Source organism: Cupressus sempervirens, chromosome 3 (genome assembly GCF_028749045.1).
Source record: "Cupressus sempervirens isolate cs-2001-9-10 chromosome 3, ASM2874904v1, whole genome shotgun sequence".
NCBI classification, from domain to species: Eukaryota; Viridiplantae; Streptophyta; class Pinopsida; order Cupressales; family Cupressaceae; genus Cupressus; species Cupressus sempervirens.
This window is the reverse complement of record NC_143120.1, coordinates 619,311,714-619,338,752: the sequence shown is the minus strand read 5'-3', so window position 1 is coordinate 619,338,752 and position 27,039 is coordinate 619,311,714. Positions and strand designations below refer to the sequence as shown.

The 27,039-nt window shown below is 37.7% G+C and overlaps 1 pseudogene; it reads right to left on the bottom strand.

Moving 5' to 3' along the window:
- Window positions 1–13,299: 13,299 nt before the first annotated feature.
- LOC149568193 (lysine-specific demethylase JMJ13-like) overlaps window positions 13,300–27,039 on the bottom strand; it is a 37,665-nt pseudogene continuing 23,925 nt past the window's right edge.

The following is a 27,039-nucleotide window of genomic DNA, read 5'->3' as shown; positions in this document are numbered from 1 at the left end:
AGATAATAGCAAATTGGTAGCTTTGTGAGCTCTCAATTTGGCATTATAAGGGTATGGGTATGGATTTTGGCTCTCAAAAGGGCATGATAACTTTAGCTCAAAGATTTTTGATGAAATGGCTTGGGATGGGATTCAATTTATAGGCCAAGGGTAGAGGGATGTAGGGCTTAGATGAAAGGATGGGGAGATGGTTAAGGAGGGCTAAGATGCACTCAAAGGGGAGCACATGGATTGTGCTTGTTTAGCACCAATGGTAAGGTGACACTTGTCACAAGGAGGATGAGTGTGAGAGGGTAGGGTAAAGGTTTGGTTAAAGGCATGATGAGTGGGGTTGAGTATGTAAGAGGGATGTAAGAGGAATGAGTGTGGAAGAGGGAAGAGTGTGGAAGATGGATGTAAGAGTCATGAGTGGGCTTGTAAGAGTCTTTTATGGTTTGTAAGAGCACTCATGACTTGGTGGTTGGGATTTTTAAGGGGGGACTTTGGTTTGGTTTAGGAAAGTCTTAAACTTGTTTAGGGAATGTGACAACATTAAGGGGTGGATTAGGCTTGGGTTTAGGATTAGATTAGGAATGTTAGAGATGTTCAAGTGGATGGCATTAATGAGGGTGGGTGAGTTAGTGGCTAAGCTTGGTTAGTATCGGTGGATGGGGTGGATTAGGCTAAATGGAGGATTAGGGATAGGTTAGAGGCTTTTGGATTTGAGTATTTTATTTATCAAATAGATTTATTTAATAAATGGGGATTTTTGGAATTAGATAGAAGAATAGGATTTAATTGATAAATAATAGGTTATTTGATTTATCAATTAGGACTATAGATGATTAATTAAATTAATCAGCTAGGGGATGGAAAAGGATTAATTAAATAGAAATTTAATTAATGATGCCTTTAGAGATAACTAAATAGGATTACTAAAGCAGTGTAATCAAATTTAGGTGTCTACATTTTGCCCCTCTTTGACATAGTGTTTAGACAACACTATTTCAAAGAAGTTTGAATGAAGACAACACGAGGAAGATGTTTTAGCAACAAGGTTGCCCTAGTCTCGGATAAGAAGAGGAGAGACTAGACTTAGATGATGACCCCTCAAGAAGGCGGCAAGGAGAGAAATGAGGCTCGACGACTTCTTGAAAAGTACAAGAAATTGAGATGAGCTGAGACACAGGTTGGCAAAGAGAAGGGGTTGAATTAGCTCAAACTCTCACTATGGGAGAATGATAAAGGAGAAATAGAGGCACAATAGTAAAGCAAGCTTAAGACTTTCCAGGATTAGGGGGGGAGGATGGAGGAGTAGAGCGCTATAAAAGGAATCCATGGTAGGGAGATGGATGATGGAATGATAAAGTTGATGCAAAAAGATTTCAAAGAGTTAGATTGGCGGAAGATGGGTTTCAGAGATCCCTAGAACTAGGATTGTGGATCTCAAAAGATGAGGCTTGGTGGATTGATTTGATTGGTAGATCCCTAAGACTAGGATTGTGGATCCCTAAAGCTAAGTGTGAGGAGTGATCCAAAGAGATACTGATGCATAAGCTGGGATAGGTGTTGGATATGGATGGGGGATAATGGAGATGAAGGAAATCCATTGAAGCTTTTTGAGTGGGGGGATACTTCAAAGAGAAGTACCACCATGTAGTTGAGCACTAGATTTGCTATAGGACTATAGGTTAATTGCCAAGGTTACCAAGAACATCAAGGCCTTTTCACCAACTGTCTAGATGACTGACAAACTAACTCGAAACAAATACGCAAGGATTGCCCCAGTATCACACATGAATCCAAGAGGAAGCAGCATGGAAATGACACTAGGAGAACCCACAAGCAGAAAAGAAAAACAAATGAAAGACCTGATCAAGACCTTACGCTTTGATTGCCCCATTTGCAGCATACCAGGATATGGAAGATCATGGCAACCTTGAGGAGGGAACAAGGAGATTGCTTGGAAAAGATATTTCAAGACCCAAAAGGGAAGATCCCAAATCAAAAGAAAGCAAAAATCCAAAAGAGGACTATTTGCCAACGAGATGGGTAGGACAAGGTACTAACGGACCAAGATCAGACATGAGGAAAGCTATATCCTACAAGGACCTATCGGAGAGCACCTAAGCTAGTGGATTTGGATGAGTGATGTGTCTGGCAAGCTGAACTAAGAAGGATAACACTTTGGTGATAGGAAATCTAGCTAAAGGATGCATTGGAATAGCTAACCAAGGTGTGCAATGTGTGCAAGATGTAGACCAAGGATGAACTAACATGAAAGCTGAATAGATATAATGGTACTAAGCTAAAGAGGATGTACAAGCTGACGGACCAAGATATGTTACAAATGTACAAGTTTGTTCATGTTTTTGGTTTTTTGTGAGATGGAAATGTTTGTGAAGGATGGGATGTCTATAATAGGTGATAGGTGGATAGGTAGATGGTTTACGAAAAGCTTAAGTGAAAATGGCATTCTTTGTGTGCATGTGATAGGATACAGGCTAGGATACAAGATTATTTACAAGCCGGAATATGGTACAAGCTTTGGACAAGATTTGGATATACAAGGTATGGTACAAGATTTACAAGGTATAATACAAGCTTTGGTACAAGATTTACAAGCTAAGGTTCAAGATTTACAAGCTGTACAGGAGGTATTTACAAGCTTCATCAGATTTTGGATATTTGGTTGGAACACCAAGGGAACAAACAGGTATTGTTATGAGATGGTGGGTGAATGGATGAGGGATAGGATAGTGATAGATAATGGATTAGTCTTAGTACACAAGGTGCCTGAATTACTAGGTTTTCACCAAGGTACCTATCCAAGGCGCTTGAATTGCCGAGTTTTCACCATTGGACGCTTATTTCTCTTTACTATTTTTTTTTGTATTTTTCAAAAGCTGGGTATACCAAGGATCTTCAAGCATAGAACTTCTTGAGATGAATGATGTTAGTGGGATCATTCAAGAGTTCTCCTTCTCGTGTAGATAGCTAATAGGCTCCAAAGCCAAAAGATGTTGTGACAACATAAGGACCAAGCCAAGTAGGTTCAAATTTGCCTTTCTTTTCTTGATCTACTTGGACTTTCATGTTTTCTTTGAGGACCATGTCACCTGGCTGAAAGTTTCGTGGGAGCACCTTCTTGTTGAAATTTCTTTTGAGATGAGTTTGGTAGACTATGAGATGGTCATAGGCTTGTTGTCTCTTCTCATCTAAGAGATCTAGCTAGGTGAGCTGAGCTACTCTGTATTCTTCATCTGAGATTTTCCCTCGCAAAGATATGCGTAGTAAGGGAAGTTCAACTTCTATAGGTAATACTGCTTTGACACCATAGACTAGGGAGTATGGAGTTGTTCCTGTGGATGTATGGAAGGAAGTTTGATAGGCCCATAGGGCTGGATTTATTTGTAGGTGCCAATCGCGGCTGGAATCATTAACAACATTCTTTAGGATTTTGAGGAGGGTTTTGTTAGTTGCCTCTGCCTGGCTATTACCTTGTGGGAAATATGGGCTAGAAAAGTGGTGATGGATGCGGAGGGAAGTGCATAATTCTTCCATGTTGAGATTTTCAAAGTTACCTTCATGGTCCCTGAAGATGGTGGATGGGATGCCGAAGTGGCAAACAATGTGGTACAAGATGAACTTGGAGACCTGAACTCCTGTAGCTGAGACTAGGGGGATTGCTTCCACCCACTTAGTGAAATAGTCTGTAGCTGTTATTATCCATTTATGTCCAGCAGATAAGAGAGGTGTGATAGTTCCAACTAGATCAAGGCCCCAACAAGCAAAATGCCAAGGTGGTGCAATAGGCTGTAGATCTTGTGCTGGAGCATGCACAAGATTTGCGTGCTGCTGACATGGGAGACACTTTCTGACAAAGTCACAAGAGTCTTCTTCAATGGTAGGCCAATAGTAACTTTCTCTAAGGATTTGTCATGCTAGGACAATACCACTCGTGTGGGCACCGCAAAGTCCAGAGTGTACTTCTTTTAATGCCATCGCGGCCTCATTTTTATCTAAACATCGAGAGAGAGTATCGTGATAACCCTGACGATATAGGGTATTGGCTATGATAACATAGCAGGATGATTTTCAGATAAGGTTTTGGTGTTGGGTGTGTGTGAGGTGAGGGGATATGATACCATCTTGTAAGTAAGCATGAATTTCATGGTACCAAGGGGATTGGGGACCAACCAAGATACAAACACGGTTTGAATCCTCATTCACATAAGTGGGTGTGAGGAGCTGCTCGACGAAAAACTCATACTATGTAGCTTCTTGGGGAATTTCCAAGAGCAAGCCAATAGTGGCCATGGCATCTGCTGCCTTATTCTGCATTTGTGGCACTTGTGTAAACTGAAGCTTTGTAAAATGTTGGGTCAACTGATCAACTAGCTCTTTGTAGGGTAATAGCTTTTCGTCTTTGGTTTGATATTCATTTAGGACTTGCTTGATGATGAGATAAGAATCACCAAAGATTTCTAACTCAGTGATATTCCATTCTACAACTATCTTTAATCCTGCTACAAGAGCTTCATATTCTGCTATATTGTTGGTGCTAGGGAATTGTAGCTTGAAGGCTTTTGGAATGTAATCTCCTTGAGGTGTTACCAACAATATTCCTGCCCTTGATCCATGAGATGTGTATGAGCCATCAAAATAAAGTTTCCATGGGGGTTGTTCTTCAATTAGACAGATATGCTCATCTGGAAATTTTTTGATCAAAGGACATGCATCTATTAGAGGTGCATCAACTAGGTGATCTGCTATAGCTTGCCCTTTGATTGCCTTTCTGTCCACATACTGGATGTCAAACTCACTTAGTAGCATAACCCACTTTGCTAGCCAACCTGTGAGTGTTGTTCTGGAGAGCATATACTTGAGAGGATCAATTTCAGATACTAGTTGGATGGTATGACTTAGCATGTAGTGGCGAAGCTTTTGAGTTGAGAAAACAACTGCCAAACAAGCTTTTTCCATAGGAGTGTAATTGACTTCATAACCAACTAGGGTTCTACTGATATAGTAGATGGCTCTTTCTCTACTGTAATCATCAAGCTATTCTAGAAGTGCCCCTAGAGTAGTAGGCGTTGCAGATATGTACAAAATTAGGGGACGACCAGGAACTGGTGGAACCAAGAGAGGGGGATTGGTGAGATACTGCTTGAGCTGGTCAAAGTTGCACTGACATAAAGGATCCCACTTGAAGTTCTCATCCTTCTTTAGTAAATGTGAATATGGTGTACACTTATCTGCAAGCTGGGAGATGAAGCGCCGGACGGATTGAAGCTTTCCCTAAAGAGAGCAAAGCTGTCGCAGTGTCTGGGGAGGAGGCATGTCTAAGATAGCCTTGACCTTCTTGGGGTCAATCTCTATACCTCATTTAGAAACTATGAAGCCTAGAAGCTTTCCTGATGTGACCCCAAAGACACATTTCTTGAGATTTAACATGAGATGATATTGGGCTAACCTATCAAAGACTTTCTCCAGGTCAGTGAGATGATCCATGAAGGTGTGAGATTTGACTAGGATATCGTCCACATAATCTTCCAAAATGCTATGGATAAGATCATGGAAAATGGTTGTCATAGCTCTTTGATAGGTAGCCCCAGCATTCTTTAGGCCAAAAGGCATCATGGTGTAGCAAAAGGTTCCCCAAGGGGTAGTGAATGTTGTCTTATGTTGATCCTCTTTTGCAATCTTGATCTGATTATACCCAAAAAATCCATCCATAAGGGACAAAATTTCATGTCCAGCTGTAAGATCTACAATCATATCTATGTTGGGCAAGGGAAAATCATCCTTTGGACAAGCTTTGTTAAGATCTCTAAAATCAGTGCAGATTCTGATGTCACCGGAAGGCTTAGTGACAGGGACCATGTTGGAGATCCACTCTAAGTAGTCGATAGGTCAGATAACCTTAGCAGCTAACATTCTTTCTAGTTTAGCTTTGACCAGTAATGCCACCTTGGGGTGCATTTTTCTAAGCTTTTGTCTGATGGGCTTGATCTTTGGATCGACTCAAGATGCTGAACTACAAGCTTTGGATCAAGTCCTGGCATGTCTTGATATGACAATGCAAATTGGCCAATGTTCTCTCGTAAGACCTCAAAGAGGAGGTTAGCTTGGTCTTGTGATAGGGATGCAACAATGTGAACAAGTCTGGGGATCTCTGAAGAACCAACGTTGACTTCTCTAGTATCCTCAAATAGAATAGAAGACACCTTTGGTTGATTATTTTGAGGAGGCAATACTAAATCCTCATGTTCTTCTTGTGGCTCTAGATGTTCTATCTGAGGGGTTCTCTTTGCTACCTTAGCTAGTCCCCGATTCACCTTAGTTCTAGTTTTGGGTGTATCGGAACTAGGTTGGGGATTTTCTCCAAAATACCCCTTGGGATCTAGCTTATAGATATAGGTAGAATCTGGCTTTTTCTGCTTGTGAGGTGTTTCAGCTCCCATGAATCTTAGAAGCACTTCCTCTAATGTGAACTCATCAATGTGTATGATGCTTGGTTGGTCCCAATCTATGAGTTGAGGATGAGCGAGTGGTAGGTCAATGAGATGGATGGATAGTTCTTGGAGGACAGAGTCTTCGAGGGAGATTTGGTCTGGGATATCATCGTAGGCTCTCTTTTCAACTTCCTTAGGAATGTCTTTGATTTTGACAAGGTTGTGGTGGATGTTCAAAAAAGCGTGACCATTCTCATTGGTGCCCCCAGTTGTGGGTATGCCAAAGCCAAGACTTGACTTCGTTTCCCACTTATGTGCTTCAATGGGACATTGCATGCCCTTTTCTTTTGCTCCTAGTCCACCACCTTGATAGTTCCATTTTTTAGTGATGAGCTTATGTTCTTGGGGATATTTCTGGCTGAAGTTATCAAGGCGTGCTTGATTTCTTGGAGGTGCATCCTTATGTAACCAATTGTTGATATCTAGAGTGAGCTCTTCATGAAGAGGGGTTTTTGAGGACACAAATGTGGTTGGGCCAAACTATTTGTATCAAGGAGGTGGAATCTCCTTAGCTTTGTGATATGTCGGCCATCCATGGGTATGTGGATCAAGTGGGATTGCTCCAACAGCAAATGCATCTGATAGACTATATTCTCCACAGCCTTTGTTGTTGATCTTTACGGTAGATAGGGTGGAGGCGAGGATGGTTTTTGCGTCATTACAAGTGTGGGATGAGCTGGTGATGGTTGTGCTGATGTCTATTCCAGGGCAATGGTTTGTATATGAAGCTTCAACCGCATTGCAGTAAGCAAAGGGTTCTGGATCGGCATGGATGGTCACCTCAGTGCCCTGATGTGGAAATTTGATGCACTGATGGTAGGTGGATGGAACAGCCTTCATAACATGAATCCATGGGCGACTGAGGAGGATGTTAAATGGTAGGTTTAGATCAACAACATGGAAAATTGTCTCTTGGATGACCGGCCCAACCTTGATTGGTAGCAAAATAGTTCCTTCTGTGGTTCTTTCCAAGTTGTCATAAGCTTTGATGGTGATAACTTCACTGATCATATTTTCCTTAGTATACCCAGCTTGTTTTATGAATTTTAGGGTGCAAATGTTCAAGGCTGATCCATTATCTATCTTTACTCTTTTCATGGCAAAATTGGATACCATGATGGCTATGCAAAGTAGAAGGGTGTGATCTGGCTCGACCGCAGGTATGTCGGTGGGTTTGAATGATAGGGCACATGAGGAGGATAGGTTTCCAACGAGATTACAAAAATCAGTAGCGTTGATATTTGAAGGGACACGGGATTCTATGAGAGCACTGTCAAGGATGTCTTTTTACATAGGACTAGTGTGGAGAAGGTCTAAAATGCAGATTTGGGCTGGCATGTTCCCAAGGTGTTCCAAGATATTGTACAATCTTTTTGATGGAGCTGATGGTGCTGATGAAACTGGTGGGCCTGTGATGTTAAATCGCGCTCTTCAAGTGGTAACCGCACACTCATTGTCTGGTCCTCGGATATTGATAACATTGACAGAAGGCTTTTTCTTGGATATACAACCTATAAGGCTACCATAGTCTATATAGGATGAAGTGTGGTCATTGTTCTTCCCATGCTATTGGTTTGGCTGGCAGTTGTTGGTGTTGTTTTGGATAGGTGCTTTTCCAAGATTATTGTTGTTGTGTGGAGGAAAAGCATTTTGATAAATCTGTAAGCCTGCATTGGGAGAGGTTTGGGCACCAATAGTGATTTCTTTCCAATCAATGAGGTCCTGCACATAATCTTTCAATTTCATGCATCTGAGGGTGGTGTGACCATTTACCCTATGGAACTTGCAATACTCATTGTCCATGTACCATGCAGCTTTGGATTGGCTTGGATCAATTTGTTGGGTAGGAGGAAATTTGATGAGGTTTTCCTTAGCCAATTTCTCAAAAATGACATCCAATGGCTCACCAAGGGGCGTATAGTTTCTAGGTGTGGGTTGGAATCTTGGTTTTTTCCCTGCAGCTACATTGATGGCATTAGCTTGATTGTTAGACCCTTGAAAGTTGGGTCTTTTATTGTGGTTTTGATAGCTTGTTGGTTGTTTGTTTGATATGGTGGGTTAGATTGATTTTGGGAAGGACCAACAATATTCACATGTCTGGTGTCAGTAACCCCATCTGTTGCAACATGCTTGTTTTTGTTCCAATACCTAGACTTGTCATTGGAATTTGATTGATTTTGGTTGGCCTTTTTGTAAATCTTGACCACACCATCTTTGATGAGTCCTTGTTCAAGGATCATTCCTTTCTCTTTGATATCTTTATAGGTCTGAAAATAGTTCATAGTCATGTGGTGAGCCAAGCTGGGATGTGCATTATCAATAAACATTTTCACCACATGGCATTCTGGCAAGGTGCAGGATATGCGGGTGGTAAGGGTTTGCCATCTTTGTAGGTATTCGGCAAGGCTTTCTCCACCTTTTTGCTTGGTGTGGACAAGATCAACTATTGATAGCTTTGTTTCAACAAGATGGGCATATTGGGCTACAAATGCCTCAGATAATTCAAAAAAGTTTTAATTGTGCCATAGGGGATTCTGTAAAACCATTCAAGAGCTGGTCTAGCCAAGCTTTTGGGAAAAAGGTGCAAGAGGAAGACATCATTGTATGCCACGTCTTGGAAATCCATGTAAAATTCTTTGATATGTGTGATAGGGTCTCCTTTTCCTTTTAATTTGTCAAATTTGGGTACTTCAAAGTGTTTGGGAAATGGTGTCATGGTAATGACTCTGTCAAATGGGTAAGGACACACATTCTCAAACTTGAATGTCTTCGGATCATTCCCTTCTTGGATGGTTTTCAGAGCTGTCTTCATTTGCTCCCATTCTAAATTGATAGGTGATGGCTGGGGTGCCCCCAATGTATGAGTGCCTTGAGGTAGGTATGCACTAGATGGGGCCACTGAATATGGATGGCTATGAGGGATTTGCTAATAGGGATTGTACATTGTTTGGGCAGCTACATGGTGGATGATGGGTTGTTGAGGTTGGGATTGAGGAACATAAGCTGGCTGTGGGATAAATGGATTTCTTTGTGGAGGTAATGTATAAGATGGTTGTGAAGCTTGAGGAAAGGATTGGGGGGCTTGTGGGGTTCGACCAAGGTATGTGGGCTGTGCCCCCATTTGGGATGGTACCTGCAAATAATTGGTGGTTGGATGGATTAGTGGATTACCTCCTAGAAGTGGCATTGAAAATGAGTTGGTAATAGAAGGTAATGGATTAGTTGGTGGTGGAGGTGGTGGAAGTTGAAAGCTTGGGAATGGAACTGATGGGGTTTGATAGCTTGGTGGCTGGATTTGGAAGCTTGGTAGAGTGGTGGCGGGAGCTGGGGTCACTTGAGAGCTTGGCAGAAAATTGGTAGTAGCTTGTGGGATTTGATAGCTTTGTGGAGTGAAGGTAGTAGCTTGTGGATTTGTGGTTGATGGTATTGAGCTCCCAAGACCTAATGGAAATGATGGGATTGTGCTTTGGGCTATGGTGAACAAGCTGGGGGTGATGAAAGGTTAATTACTTGGTCCCATCGGTGGCATCCTTGTTGTATATTGCTGAGGTTGGCCAAAGATGCTAGCGCTGATTTGGGAGATGGGTGGATTTGGAAGGCTGGGTTGGGGAGTAGCAGTAGCAATAGTGAAGGGGGTGAACGAGGAGTTGTTTTGGGTAAAGGGGGTTTGGAGCGGAGAGGTATGAACTAAGGATGGAGTGGTGGTGGCTGGGTTGGCTTGCGGCGTGGAGATTTCAACTTGGGTGGATGATGGTATGTTTGGGTCTGTTGGATCATATGGATTGGCTGGAGGCTCTTCTTTTGGCATATATTGAGGATAATTTGGATCATAAGAGCCTATGGGTGGTGGAAACTACCCAAACAATAGGTGAGATGGATCTGATAATGGAGGGGATCTTCCAAAGTCAAAGGTTCCTACATTGTCCCTTCAAAAATTAGCCATGATTGTCTATTTGTTCTTGTCCATAATGGCGTTTACCAATACTACATTTCCTGGTTGGTTCATGAAAGCTTCAATGTTAGTAGGTGATGGCATAGCTTTCTTTGGGCTGAAGGATGGCTGAGTGCTCAAGGGGGGTGAGGCTATTCGATCCAAATGATAGGGCTCCATTGTTTCTTTCTTCTTGGCTAAGCGAGTAACGGATGGCATGAAAAATGCTCCTAGGGATGAGAAGCAACAAATGCTGGTGGATGCAAAAGGGGGGAAGGCTTTTCTATGCAAATGATTTCCTAGGTTGAGGCAAAGCTATAAGAAAAAACCTAAGGAGGATTGGGTTGGGGATTCTAACTTCAAATATATGTTTCCAAAGCACAAAAGGTCTGCTTTCCTATGTGCAAGCTTGGTGGTGATTGTGTCAACTTAAGGATAGACTAATGATCCTTTAGGAAGAACATGAGATTGACCACTTGTGGATCCCAACCTTTAGCTCAAGGTGATGATGGATAACAAGTGACAAAGCTAGATTACCCTAGACAAAGCTCTATCAAAGGGATAACCTTGGTGAGATTGGTGGACTTGGAAGATTTTAGGAATGGCAAACTTTTGGCAAAGTGACAACAAATTTTGAAGGCTTGGATGTGAAGATTTTGGATTGCTGGCTAGATGGTTTGATTCTAAATGAGATGGATGAGCTAATAATGCTTACGGGGATAAACTAAGATGGTTGGCTTTTCTACAAAGATGACTCTAAAGTGAAGCTTATCCAAGAAGATGTGGAGAAACAAGGGTGTCTAATCATAGAAATCATGCCTAGTTGGTAAGGCATAAGCAGGATTAACTCTTGGACATTGGCTAAATTTGATGGTGTTCTCTAACCAGGCCTCTTGAAGCGCTTCGTCGGTAGCTTTGTCCTCTGCTTTGTGGAGTTTGAAAATTTGTGGGCTTGGTGTTATTTCTTTTCTCTTGGCTGAAAGTTCTTGGTATTCCATAGATGGCTTGAGTTTGACTTTCTAAAACTTCTATTTGGGTTTGGGTTGTTCTGACATAAATTCCTAAATTTGCTTGGCTTTGAGAGATCTTAGTTGTTTTGCTTTGACTCGTTCAAATTCTAAAATAGGCAGTGACTACGCTAAGTGTGCCCTAAGCTAGGATTGACCAAGTTTGGCAAACATTCATTTAACAAGTAAAATAAAATCAAGCAATAGATAGGAACACCCAGATAGAAGTTTGTGGTTCTCAGAATTTGATACTTGTGTTGAGGAGTGTGTATGTTCTACAAACATTTCAATCAGTCACTTCAAACACATTAACATCCTAGCTGGTTGTCTACAAGGTTGATAGTTGGTTTAGCTAGGGAGTCCTCGATATACGCAAGGTACGTGAGGCCCAAATCTGTAGATTAGACCAAAAAGATGTCACACAGCTGAGAGGAGCACTAACCCACTTCTCCTCTTTCACTTCTCAAGGGTATAAAGTTCTTTGAGGCTTAGCCCGAGTGACAAAATCTTGATCCCAAGAGAGGTGTCTTTCGATTCACCTCCCGATTCTTATACTCTGTCGGAACGCTAGAGTTGAGGTCATTCAAGGGGTGATGAAATCCCCAAGTAGGCCTCCTAAAAAGAAATAAGGTTTTGGATCCTAATCTTATGCACCCAAGATGGCCTCGAAAGATGACAAGGGCAGAGAAGACTTGGATGACCTTGGGCTAAAAGACACGCTTCTTCTTTTACCAACTGACTCTTATGTGTGCTAATCTAGACTTTGCAAGCACTCATGTTTAAGAGACAATGTTCAATTCCAACTTGAAGTGCCAACAAAATTAAATCGATTGAAGAATGCAAACAATAAGAAGAGTTAGGGTCAACAAAAGAAAACTCGTGCGCTCGGAGGCCCTCCACGTCAAGTATCGATTAATTTTCTTTAAGACATTCAAGATTGAGTGTGAGTTTGTTTTAAGCCCAAAACAAAAGTGTGTGAGATTCAATTTCAACCGCGCGCCCGGAGGCTCTCCATGTCAATTGTTGTTCAATTTTAGTGCCCAAACTTGAAGTGTGATCAATTTAATCTAGAGTTTTGGTTATTTAAGAATTTTGGTAAAGTTAAAGCAAACGTTCAAAGACCAAGTGAGTTAGTTAGATTGTGAAACATTTAACACCTTTTTCAAGTAGACCCATCCCCATAAATAGCGTTGAGATTGCAACCAATGGTTGAATTGATGGGTGATTAGAAAAGAGGTGAGTCCAAGGAACTAATCAAATTGATTTTTGCAAATTTGTATTTAACTTAACAAAGTTTCTTAATTGTCCAAAAATCAAACTTTACCTAAGTTGCATGTGAAAAAGAGATTTGTTTTGTTCAATTTTAGAAGATCCAAATGAAGTATTTGATATTGCAATGGTTAATTGATCCTTGGCATTCAAGATTGGATTTTTTGTTTTAAGCATGCATTCCAAGGAAAATTGATTTTAATCCATGGCATTCAAGAGTGTGTTTTGAGCAACATTCATTCAATGAAAAATGTGTTTAACCATTCAAGTTCATTTTAGCAACATGCATTCAAAGACAAATGGTTAAACATTCAAGTTCATTTTTTATCAACATGAGAACCTACAAGAAACATGGTTAGTGGCTCCATATGTGCTCCAACCTGCAATGAGACAAAAAAAAGCAATTTAGTTAGTTACCCAAAATCTTCAAAAATGAGAGCTTAACTATGGGAAAAAAATTTTAAAATTTTTTTGTTGTTTTTCCTACACGTAAAAATGCTTAAAATGGTCTAAATCTTACGGAACCACTAAAAGTCAAATTTTGATTTATACTTTTTTTTTTTTTTTTTAACTACAAAGTGCAGAAATAAATATTTTAAAATAGAAGTGCAATAGAGACAGGCGAAGATGACTGTTCATTAGGCGCAGACGCCAAACTGCAGAGATGCTGATTTGCAGAGATGCTAATCTGCAGAGATGACAAAGGAAGAGGCAGAGATGATAGACTAAGTTGGCGGTGGTGGAGACGACAGTCTAGGTTGTGGAGATGATAGTTTGATGGCTGGCGGCAGCGGAGATGATGGTTTGATGGTTGACGACAATTCAAGTTGCAGAGACGACAAAGTAGCCAACAGAGGCGCTGATCTGCGGAGACGACAGTCAGAGATGCCAAACTGCAAAGATGACAATTTGGTTGCGAAGACAATAGAGTAGCTAGCAGAGATGACAGTTTGCAGGCCCAGACGCCAAACTGTAGAGACAACACTGCGCGAAAAAAAAGCTGAAAAATGTGGATTTTTTCTAAATTTTTTTTAATTTTTTGTTATTTTCAGATTTTTGAGGGTATTTCTTCTTCCCAAGTGCGTTCTTTAACATACAAAAATAAGAAAAACACCCTCACAACACACTCAAACAACAACAAACATTAGATGGTTAGTTTAAAACAACATATAGATAGAAATTGACGATTAAATGACCCATAGTGGGGTCCCATCGGGCGTGCCAAAATGTAGAACAAGATTTTAGTGTGCAAAGAACATTAACATTAAGGAAAGCATTCACAAACCAAAACTAAGTTCACATATATGCTTAGACAAAGAAAACAAACAAGAGATGCAAACCTCAAAGGATGAAGCACTTCATTGCTTTCTTGATTTTCTAGATGTGTCCTTTGATGTGGATGTATGCTCAATTGCTCAAAGTTGCTTCAATGGTGGAGATAGATAATAGTAAATTGGTAGCTTTGTGAGCTCTCAATTTGGCATTATAAGAGTATGGGTATGGATTTTGGCTCTCAAAAGGGTATGATAACTTTAGCTCAAAGATTGTTGATGAAATGGCTTGGGATGGAATTCAATTTATAGGCCAAGGGGTAGAGGGATGGAGGGCTTAGATGCAAGGATGGGGAGATGGTTAAGGAGGGCTAAGATGCACTCAAAGGGGAGCACATGGATTGTGTTTGTTTAGCACCAATGGGAAGGTGACACTTGTCACAAGAAGGATGAGTGTGAGAGGGTAGGGTAAAGGGTTGGTTAAAGGCATGATGAGTGGGGTTGAGTATGTAAGAGGGATTTAAGAGGAATTAGTGTGGAAGAGGGAAGAGTGTGGAAGATGGATATAAGAGTCATGAGTGGGCTTGTAAGAGTCTTTTATGGTTTGTAAGAGCACTCATGACTTGGTGGTTGAGATTTTTGAAGGGGGACTTTGGTTTGGTTTAGGAAAGTCTTAAACTTGTTTAGGGAATGTGACAATATTAAGGGGTGGATTAGGCTTGGGTTTAGGATTAGATTAGGAATGTTAGAGATGTGCAAGTGGATGGCATTAATGAGGGTGGGTGAGTTAGTGGCTAAGCTTGGTTAGTATGGTTGGATGGGGTGGATTAGGCTAAATGGCAGATTAGGGATAGGTTAGGGGCTTTTGGATTTGAGGATTTTATTTATCAAATAGATTTATTTAATAAATGGGGATTTTTGGAATTAGATAGAAGAATAGGATTTAATTGATAAATAATAGGTTATTTGATTGATCAATTAGGACTATAGATTATTAATTAAATTAATCAGCTAGGGGATGGCAAAGGATTCATTAAATAGAAATTTAATTAATGATGCCTTTAGAAATAACTAAATAGGATTACTAAAGCGGTGTAATCAAATTTAGTTGTCTACACTAAGTCTAACTCTAACCCTATTTAAAATTACGCACCCTTTCACTAAACCCAAGTTTAACTATAACCCCTAAACATTTTCATAATGCTAATTGTAACTCTAAACCTAACTCTAATTGTAAGCAAGAACTATTTTTCCAAACCTAAGTCTAACTATAAACCTAACCATTATTTTTGACAATTTGGCTAGGTTTACAAATAGGTTATGATGTTTTCATTTATGGCAACATATAGCTTAGATTAAGTTAGAAGATTTTGAAGATAAATTTTTGAGATTTAAACTTAAAAAATTGTTGAAGTGTCATAGAATACATATGTTTGCACATGAACCTTTTTGGTCAACAAGATTCACAAAGGCATTTCTAGCATGTGCGCACTTACCTAGAGGAAGGAAAGTATGTAAAGATGACATGTACAAGAGTGCAACTCTGTATGGACAATATGTGCAAAGATATTTTGGTTTTATAGTTAGAGTGTTATGTAGATAGAAAAGGTAACAAATATGAGATCAAGTATTTTGTATTAAGGAATTTTTTTGTTTATAAAAATAAATAAATAATTAATTAGGGACAACATCCTAGATGTTAACCCTAAGTTATCAAGAATCAATTTTGTATTTTGGAAAACATGTGATGGTTTGAAGGTCACTAGTCAAATAAATATGGTATAAAGGAAAATGTTTTGGATATGAAGTTGTGTGAGCAATTAAGAAAACTTGAATGTGAACTTCTAAGTGTATTATGAATTTTGATGTGAAATTTTATGTATGATCAAATATGTGCAAGTTGTGATAAGTTTTTGTGAAGAGTAGGAAAGGCTAAATTAGATATTGAAGATGTCAACAACAAAGAGGTTTTAATATCTATTTTTTTGTATTGAAGAATTTTATTGTATATTGCATGTTTGGTAAGTAGGCTCATCTTGTATACCTTTTTTTAATGTAAAACAACTCCTAAAAGGGTTGAGGCTTCTAAAAAGGCCTATGTCCTCTAATAATAAATAAGACACTATATATATGTAACATACTCCTAATAGGGTCAATATCTTTCACAAGATACTATTGGTTAGTGGATAATTTTGTGGGTACCATCCCCACTAGGGTTTTCCCCTAGTTAGGGTTTCCCTAAGTAACAAAATACAATGGTATAAGTTTCATTATTTTATGGTTGTTTTTAATGTTCAACATAATTAATTTTCTTTCATATGCAAGTTATACATTAATTAATGATATCCAATTTTGGAGAAAAGTTCTTGAAATACAAATTCAATCTCGCCTTCCCCCCCCCCCCCCCCCCTTTCAACCCATCTCAATATTTACTATTTCTAACAATTGGTATTAGATTACAATTACTTAGAGAAGTCCTAACAGCTTAAGTAAGATCCCAATGGATATGCAACAATTATAGAAAAACCTAGAAGAAGCTTTTGAGAAAATTGATATTCTTACTAAAGAAAGAGATACTTTGAAAGACAAATATGAAGATGCTAAAGACTACATTGGGAAGCCAAAAGATAATATACATTATCTTAAGACCAAGAAAGATCCTAAAGTTAGATCAATGTGTTAGAAATATAAGAGGAGTAACCAAGAGGGGAGGGGTGAATCAGTTACTACTCAAATAAATTCTAGATCCCTTAGATGTCAAATAAAATCTAGATTAATAAAACTGATTACTATTGATACTCGGTAAGCATACAAAAAATGTTTTAACTTGATAAATGTAGAGTGTATATTACTTTAGTATATCTTAAGATGTTACCAATAATTTACTTGCAAGCATGAAAGAAATAACATGAACACATATGACAGTAGGATTTAACGTAGAAACTCAATTTGGGAAAACCAACAATTGTAACTAGTTACTATTTTTCACTCTTATGAAGTGAGCCCTATTAGGAGCCAACCCTATTAAAGGTTACAAAACACATTGTTAGGCATGACCCTATTAAAGGATTTAATCACCCTATTAGTAGTGGCCTTGCAAAAGGTTTTGAAACAATTTAATGGAATTGCCACCTGTTAGAGGATTTATAAATAGCCGTTAAACCAACTTTGTTAAGAGATTTTAGTTCATTGCTATAATGGTTAGAGAGTAACAATGAAATGAATTGATTGTGATGCAAATGAATTTCTGATTACAGATCTCTATTCTAGTTCATACTTGATCCTTCTGATTGAATAACACTTTTTTGCTCCACAAGGATACCTTCTTATCCTTCAAGTTTGCTTCCTCTCTCCTTATCCTTTTCATTCAACTTGCATATCACACACTTTGAAATTACAACTTGACATTTTACTTATACCTTCTAGATTGTCAGGTCAACTCAAATAAAAATTAGAATAACCAATATTCATCACCTCAGTTGGCTAGAATAAATAGGTAAAATAATTGAGCTTTACATGCTAAAATAAAAAAACCCTTTGGTAGCTGACCTAGCTCGGTAGAAACTGATTCTAAAGTGATTTCCTATGTTAATCAATAGGAGCTTAGTTAACACTGTAAACTTACAAAATGGAATGTCTCTTTACTAATTTTGTATGATATTTCAAGCCTCAAATCAAATCTTTAAAATCAAACAACCAATATTACAAAGATCCACCAATTCCTCAATAAAACCCAAATCAGGTATGTCTAAAATAGTGCCAAAAAAAAAACTTCACAACTTCACAAATTATTAATAAATCTAAAAATGGACATTTTTACAGAAATTTCAGTAGCATAAAAGCCTACAAAATGACATTTTCAGATCTGTATAGCCTTTACACAATAGTTCACAAATGTAGGACAAAAACTATGCACATTGGGCTCCCGAAATTAACACAAAAATGCTCGAAAACACCACAAAAAAACTAATAATCTATCTCATAAGTTTAATCACGTCCCAATAAATATATTCAGCTATATTTTAACATCTTAAAGTCTGAAATATAGCAGCAACCCAAACTAATATGAAATACTCAACTGAAAACACCAAACTCATACAAAAAAACACACCCGAAAACTCACAAATCTGCACTATTCAGCACAAAAGCAAACTCTGTATGAGCATGCACATGGAATGGCTTCAAGCTCCCATCCTTAGCCTTCCTAGAAACCTAAAAACTCCCATTCTTGGGTCTGCTTCTCCACAGGTTTGGCAGCCTCTAAAGAACAACAAAGAAATGAGCAAAAATCAAGTTTTGGAATGAGCCCAAAATGCCTCCAAACCCCTTAAAAGTGGGCATAACCCTAACTCACGTCCAAGAGGGGTTAATAAAATATAATTTAATAATAATTTTAATTAATTAGTCCATTAGTTTCCAAATATTAGCCCTTTTTGCCAAAAATTCACCCTTTTGGAGCCTGCCTGCCTTAGCAAAGTTTATTATTTTTAATTATTTGAAAAGGGGACATGACACAAAATCCCTTTTCTAACTGGGTGAACTTGGTTAATACTAACTCTATTCAACTTTCTCTTTTTTAATCAAGTGAGCTCACTTAACACTCTTTTCTGCGTAACTTCCTTCGATGCCCAAGTGAGCTTGGTAGATACTACCTTCTGTATAGAGTAAAATTAGGAATGTTCGGTAGACTAGGAAAAATGTCTTCACTAACCAAGTGAGCTCGACATTCACTGATTATCAACTGATATGAAATTTTTGTAACATCAAAGAAAACACACAATTAATCAATTGTATCCAATAATCTCCCTCTTTGGAATTGATGGTAATAGAATATGTCATATCATAATGAAATTTTTAGAATAAGACTCCCTCTATTAGAAATTTTCTCCCTCTTTGATTTTATACAACAAACTTCTCCTATAGTATTTCTCCCTCTATGAATGAACTGCTTAACTTCTCCCTCTACAAAATTTCAAAGAAATATGATAGCAAACTTCTCCCTCTTTGACAACACATGCCAAAGATAATTATCATTAGTATCAATGTACCTTGAGTACAGATTCATCTGCAATATGTCCTTTTCAATACTACATCAACTGATTGATCTTCAACTTAGTTCTTGTTGATGCATCACTAAACTTTATTTAGTGAGCTTCAGATAGGGGAATGACCCCTAGCTTACCTCTTAGATACGAAAATGCATCCTTAGGTAATGGCTTTGTGAATATATCTGCAATTTTTTTTTTGTATGCACATATTGCAATCTAATTTCTTTTTCTTGTACTAATTCTCTTATAAAGTGATATTTTATAGTAATGTGCTTTATTTTGGAATGCATCTCTCAAATCTTTGATATGTTGATTGCACTGGTGTTATCACAATACATGACTATTGGCTCTTTGATTTCAACCTTCATTCCTTCTAACAACTGTTTGAACCAAACAATGTTCAAGTAATTCACTGCTACTGCTACATATTCTACTTCTATTGTGGATTGAGATGTGTAGTTTTACTTCTTGCTTGTCCAAGATACTAGCCTTTTACCAAGAAAAATACCCCACCTCTAGTGCTTTTACTGTCATCAAGATTTTTTTCCCAATCAACATCAGTAAATACTTTTAGGTCAAGGTTTCCTCCAAGTTTGTACCATAAGCTGGATAGTCTTTAGTACCTTTCAAATATCTCAAGATTCATTTTATTTCCAACATGTGGTTTTCTCTGGGTTTTGTTGAGAATCTTGCTACTATCCCAACTGCTAAGGCAATATTAGGCCTTGTAAGTTCTACATACTATAATTTCCCAATCATTGATCTATATAAGGTCTGATCTACCTCTTTGGATTCATCATCTTTGGTAAGATTAAATCTAGTACACATGGGGGTTCCAAAAAGTTTTAAATCTTACATTCAAAATTTCTTGAGTATCTCTTTGATATAATTAGATCGAGTGATATAGATACCATTTTTGTTCTGTCGTATCTACAATCCAACAAAGAATTTTATTTCACCAAACATGGACATTTCAAATTCTTTTTTCATTTCTTTTGAAAATGCTTTGCATAAGTCATCATTTCCTATTTATAGAGTATCATCCACAAATATTTCTACCAACACAATCTTCTTATCTGGTCCTTCCTTGATGTTCAAACTACTATTATCATTTGTTCTTTGAAAACCAATCTATATCAAATAGTTATTTAGTCTTTCATACTAGGCTCTAGGAGCTTGTTTAAAACCATATAGGGCTTTGTGTAATTTGCAGACCATGTCCTTTTTGTCTGGATCAAAAAAGCCTTTTGGCTATTCAATGTAGACTTCCTCATCAAGAATTCCATTAAAGAATGTAGATTTAACATCCATCTGATATAATTTGAATCCTTTGCTAGTTGCATAAGCCAATAAAGTCCTAACGCCTTCTAATCTTGCAACAGGGGAAAAAGTTTCACTATAATCAACACCTTCTTCTTAGGAATAGCCTTTACATACCAGTCTTGGTTTGTTTCTTGACACTTTTCGATCTTCATTCAGCTTATTTATGAATACCCATTTTGTACCAATCACATTTTTATCTTTGGCCCTAGGTACAAGAGTCTAATTTTTATTCTTTTTTATCTGTTCTATTTCTTTATTCATAGCCTCAATTTGACTTTCATTTTCTAGTGCATCTTTAACACTTCTAGGTTTAAACTCAACAAGTAAACATGTACCTTTTAGTTTTCTTCTTGTCATTGTTCCATCTAATTTGTCTCCAATGATCTGATTAGGTGCATGATGCCTTCTAACATATTTAGCCAATATAGGCTCTTTGACTTTTGAATGAATTGTACTATCTTCATTTTGAATCTAAACTTCAAACTTGTGTCCTATCTATGGCTTAGGTTCTGTAGACTCAGTATGCACTAACTTGGTAGCTTCTGAATGTGACTCAGGTCCTTGTGACTCAATTCGCACTTCCTACAACTCAGTAACTGATGCAAATTTGCTTAGCTTGAGAGATGAAGTCTCCTTTTTGTCAAATGTGTTTGGCAATGCATTAGGTTCATAGTAGACAAATCTTCTATAATCTTCTGGCTCCTTTTTTCTTTTTTCTTCAGTTTTTTTTGGAAACTCGTCAATTCTCACATGTGCACTTTCTATGACTTTGTGAATGGATAAATTTAGACATTTATATGCTTTACTTCTTCAGGAATATTGTAGAAATATATTTTCATCACCTTTTACATTGAATTTTCCTTTTTTAGATGGCTCAAAATTGATCTTGTGGTTAGCACTATATCTATTATTCCCATTTATCATATGGTTTCAATGTTGGAGCCATATTTTTTTAAAAAGTGGTAGCCGATTTTATGAAACAACAAGTACTTGAACAATGTAGAGATAGATAGGTGATTGCATCATTGGAGTAGCTAGTTGAGATGCACCATGATCAAACTAGAAGAAATCAATGATAAATCAAACATATAATGTAGAGAAAACTTGAATGCTAAAATGCTGAAAGGAAAGCTATCAAGGATCAAATACCTATGCCAAAGTCATAACACAATGTGAAGTTGATTTTAGATATGGTAGAGGCAGGTATTCAAAAGTTTGATCAAAATTTAAGGCACAAGAGAGAGTCTATAGCAATATATCTAGGAAAGTGTTGTGGTAGCTACTCTAATATTGGAGTCACTTGCAAGTGTCTTTGAGAATTTACAATCCAAATATAGTGAGGACTACAAGTTGTGGAATTTCTCATGTATTGCATCTACATTTAGAGGAATAACAAAGTGTGCTTGAAATAATGAAGTTTATTCATCTGCCATTAGTGGAAAAATATAATCCTCTCATAGATATAGTCTGCAGATACAATGCCCTTATTTCCAATAACCCTTTTTGCCCAAGTTATGTCACCAAATTGTCCAAACATTTGAGCAAATTGAGTTAATTTTAGTATGTTTTCATCCCCTACAAAAAGCTTTATTTTGAGATTAATTGTTTATGTGAGCTACCTAGGATTTCTATAAGATTTTCATAATTATGCTTTACCTTAAGAATAACCTTGTTTTTGGGCTTGCCACTTTTAATTTTAATTTTCAAATACCTAATAGTGGTGATTTACTTTATATCTTTTATCTTTTGATAAAGGCTCTTTTGTTTTAAAAAATATGACCATGTGAATATGGTTAGTCGGATGGTCAAGGACCCTAATAAATCTACAACTATAAAGGGTGCGACCTAGTGAAGTCAAGATTTCCCTTTGATTTTTGAGTTGTAGTGGGTTGATGGTAAAGTATTTTCCTAACTGCAACTGAGTGAGGCAAGTAAGGTTACCTTGATCTTGCAATTTCCATAAAAAAGTGTGGATGTGATTGGGAGATTATTTTGATTCCTTAGTCAAGCATTTGGTTAATAAAGGTCTATGGTTAACTGCAAGATGGTGAAAGATATGAAAGAGGGTGATCGCAGGGTCATGATGTTAGCTAACTAGTAAAAGAAGTAAGTAGAAACCTAATGATCACTGTTATAAAAGATACATAAGTGTTTGTTTGCCTAGTCACATCAGCAAAAAGGAAAAATATGTTTACATAGTGATCTATTGAAGATGGTTAGAAGAGTTCATCAATTGTCACATGGTCAGTAAAAATAAAAGGAAGTTTGACCATGACAATGTGATGTAGTAAAAATTTAAGCTAAATGTAAGAGTCACTAGGTCACAAGAACAAAGTTATAAAAATTCTTAATCGTGTGCAATGCCATGACTTCATGAATTTAAGGTGATCTCGGGTCCTTGATGTTAGGTTTTAATGCTAACATAAGTTGGCAACTGCACGATTGAAGCAAAATAAAGTATCAGAACCTATGGCCTCTTGATCACATAGTTAGTTGTCAACAATAGAGAATAGACTGCAAAGTGGCAGAAAACATAAGATGTTGTGGTCACCTAGTTGTAAGGAGGAAATAATAAGTGAAAATTGATTGTTGAAAACCCCATTATGATTTTAGAGATTATGTCCTATCAAAAGATCCATGAAAGAATTAAAAAATTAGTTGAATATGTCATGGCTCTATACTTTTGCAAATTTTGAGATTTCCCACAAATGTCAACATTAAGATACATAAATGCTCATCTAAATTTTTATTTTCATTAAAAGGTTGATGTAACTAATTCCTTAGTTACAATATTTTGCATAAGTCAAGAACAAGAATTTGAACGCCAAAAAATTTGCAAGAATTTTCAAAGTTCTCAGAGCTAATCTTGATAGATAATTGTTCCAAAATCTTTAGTTACAAAGATCATGGCACAAGAGGAAGGAAATATGATAGCATATGTTGATGTGGAGGGATCTTCATAGGCCATAGAGCAAGAAAAACTAAAGTTGGCAAGTTTATATGCATCAGAGTGGGTGTATTTTGTCTTGGGGTCCTCACATGCTAAAACTCTGAATGCCCATTTCTTCAAAGATATATACTCCTTTAGCAAGGATGCCATTGTACCAAAGACTAATGGGAATGAATTATTATGGCATTTTTATCAAAATAGGTATGTAAAGTCTCCAATTTGTAACCGATGGATCAGAAACATGGAAAACTTAATAATGCTAGAGGTGATAGTTGACATTGATTTGGTGAAAGAAGTGATTAAGTCTTACAATTTGACTACTAAGGCCTTTCATAGAAAATATATGGGTATCCTATGCAGATTGGATAGGGAGACCTTTGCTAAATTTTTTCACCTAGGAGGGCTCCTCATGAAGAAAATTGAGAAATAAAAAATGAATAAAACCTTCAAGAATTCTCAAAATTTCTAGACTGGAACTGTCATGAGGAGGCACATTTCTAAATCAAAGAAAGAAAAGGGAGAGTTCCCCAAGAAGGTAGGGGAACTAATGCCATTAAAATTCTTCTAAAAATATTTTAGAAACACCATCTTTGATATTGAGAAGGTACTAGGAGTTGATGGTACCATGAATGCCCTAGGTTATGAGTATATCATAGCTTTGGATATCCAGGATCCAAATCATAATGTCTATTATGATTTTGTGGAATACATCATTGATAGAATGCATGAGGAAATTGAAGCAGCTCAAAAGGGGGACATGGGAAACTTAAGGTTTTTCCATTATTCATTATTGATACATATCATCCTTTTCAAGAACATAGGGCACATCAGTCCAGACTTCATCGAGGCTATTGAGGAGAATGGAGAAACCTTACCTATGAAATTATGGACTCGCTTATGGAAAAGGTTTTATCCCTATGCTAGTACTATTGTTTTCTATAATGATTTTGTATTTCCAATCATGAATATGTTAATAGATATAAATGAAAGAATACTCTTCTTGGAAGTGTGTAGTGTTTTGACCTTATGTTGTGGTCATGTAGTAGGTGCATGTTGTATTTGGTCACTTGTTGATGAGGTAGAGTGGCTTTTTCCCTTACCTTCTATTCTTGACCTTATGGCTTGACGGGTTTTCCTCGAACATAGGAAGTTCCTTATTAGAGCACTTTGTGTTAGTGTGACACCTATTGTCTTTGGTTAACCTATATGGGGGTTAATAAGATGGTTTGAGAATGGGGAGTGATTTGGTTTGACTTGTGAAGAAGTCAGTGAGTCATCCCTATTGCTCAGTTTTGATTTTTCTCTTGGTGTCTTTTGGTTTCTATTGTTGGACTGTAGGCTTCGAAGAGTAAGGCTAGTATTTGGGGGGATGATGTAGTGCCTCTCCTATTTGACTTATGGTTGCAACCTTGTTGGTCTCTCCTTGAGAAGAGATCATGATTTTGACCAGGAGTGGTCTACACCATTGAGGTGATTGGATTTATGTTTTGTATCAATTGCTTTGATTATGCTTTGGGTAATTTTTGATATTACGATGTGATTTATGCTTCACTAAGGTTTGTGCTAGTGGTTACTAGGATTGATGTAGTATCATGATGTTATTTCATAATTACCCTGAGATGTGTGTAGAGATTGCATTGTGTACTATTACCTGCTACATTAGACTAGGTTCCTATAGCAATGGTAAGCCATGTTTATGATTATGTTCCCTTGTAATGCCCCACCCGGAGATCCTTGGAAAAAAGGATGAAATAGAAGCGAAGATTTATTTTTTACAAGTATGAATGCACATGACAACAACATACAGGGATCACAATGATCGCAATAGAAGACTTCACCACTATCTTGGCAACTAATGAATCTCCAAACACTGCTACCAAACTGACTCACACAAACAAAGCCAACAACGACAAACACACATGATGAGGGCTCAAGAAATGATCACTCATCAACAAAACACCAAGTTGGGTTAGAATGTAGAAACCTAAAATTTGGCTAAGCCTAAAATCTCAAAGCCCTAAAAATTGGCTAAGTCTGGATTTCTGAAGCCCTGGAATTTCATAGAATCTTTATCTTATCTCCGAGAGATCTAAAACCTATCTCAAAATATTTGTCACATATATTAAAATATATCTTAAGTATAACAAATTAAATATATGTCAATTTATACTTTAATGGTATATTTTAAACCCTGAAGAATGAACTACAAAAAAGACACAACTGAAATTCAAATTGTGTTGCCAAGGGATTGAAGAACACTTGAGAGGGTACCCAGAACCATCCCTAAAAAGTTTGGATAGGACCAAAAAGTGCCCACTGCCCACCCGCGCAGGTTTCATAGAAACTGTGCGACACTTTATCAACACTATGTGATACTTTACCAGTATAGTACGACATTTTTCCAAAGGAGGTGCGATACTTTCCAGTATCGCATGACATTTCTCCAAGAGGCATGCGATACTTTCTAGCATCGTATAAAACAATTTCTATGGGCATGCGATACATTTTTATGTCACACCATGCTGATATAATGTCACCCAAAGAAACACAAAAACACTTAAGGAAAACACAAAAGGGGAAAAATAGTTAAAAATTGAGTTTAGAACCTCCACACCGGGGAGTACCAGATCCACATATATTGACAAGAAAACACTCGAGTGCACAATCAACAAGATGCCAAGATCAAGAAGGAGATACATCTACCATCTAAAACTATAGTAGAAAAGAATGTACTAAAATAAACATCACAGGAAAAAAAAACAAACCAAACTAAGTACGTGGTTCCTCCCAACCATCAATAGCATCATAAGACCATCATGGGTCCTAGCCATCCCCCCGTGTGTAACATCCCAAGTCACTGATCCGATCATCGGTACTATCATAATAGGGACATTACTACTAAAACATGCAACAATATAGGCATAAGGAATCTAACATGCTACTAGAAAAGCATAAGATAATCCTACAGTAGATAACATCACCTATCACATGCTAAACATCAATAAGTAATAGATATGCTACTATAGCAATTCACATCATCTAAACATGATATCCAAGCATTCTAATGAAAGAATAAATCACAAGAAAGCATACTTTGAAACCTGAAGTACCAAGTGACAACATCCAATAATGGTCGCACTAGGACAAGACCATCTCCGTACATTGGTCCCTAGTAGTGGTGAAGGTAGTTACACCTCCCAACCACATGGAACCCATAGGTCCACACGTGTTGTGCTAATAGAGATAATGATCCAACCACAAACACATATAAAACACAACATTCAAGGCTAACACTCATGCCAGACAGTATGATGGTTGCAACCAAGAACCTAAGACAATGCAAGGAGTATAGGTCCTGGTCAGATACTCAATAGGCTACTAAGTAGGGGTTGACATCATGGAGAGTCACTTGGCATCGATAAGCCCAAGCTCGGATCTTCCGTTTCAACTCCTTAATGGAGGGCCCCACACACATATTTTATTATCTTAAGTTTTAATACGTGTCACACATTTTCTTTAATTATCACTTATTTAAAACTTCCTCTGTGAACCCTATGGAACTGAGGTCACCAAGCTGCGAGATAGAAGCCCCCTCCATATGCTACACTACCCTACCCATGCTCATCGTATGACAAGTGCCTGTGGGCATGCATACTCCCATCCCAACCTCAATGATCATAACTTTTGGAAGTACCACAGAAGATCAGGCCTCGCAAGTCACCCAAAAAATGTACATGCACATA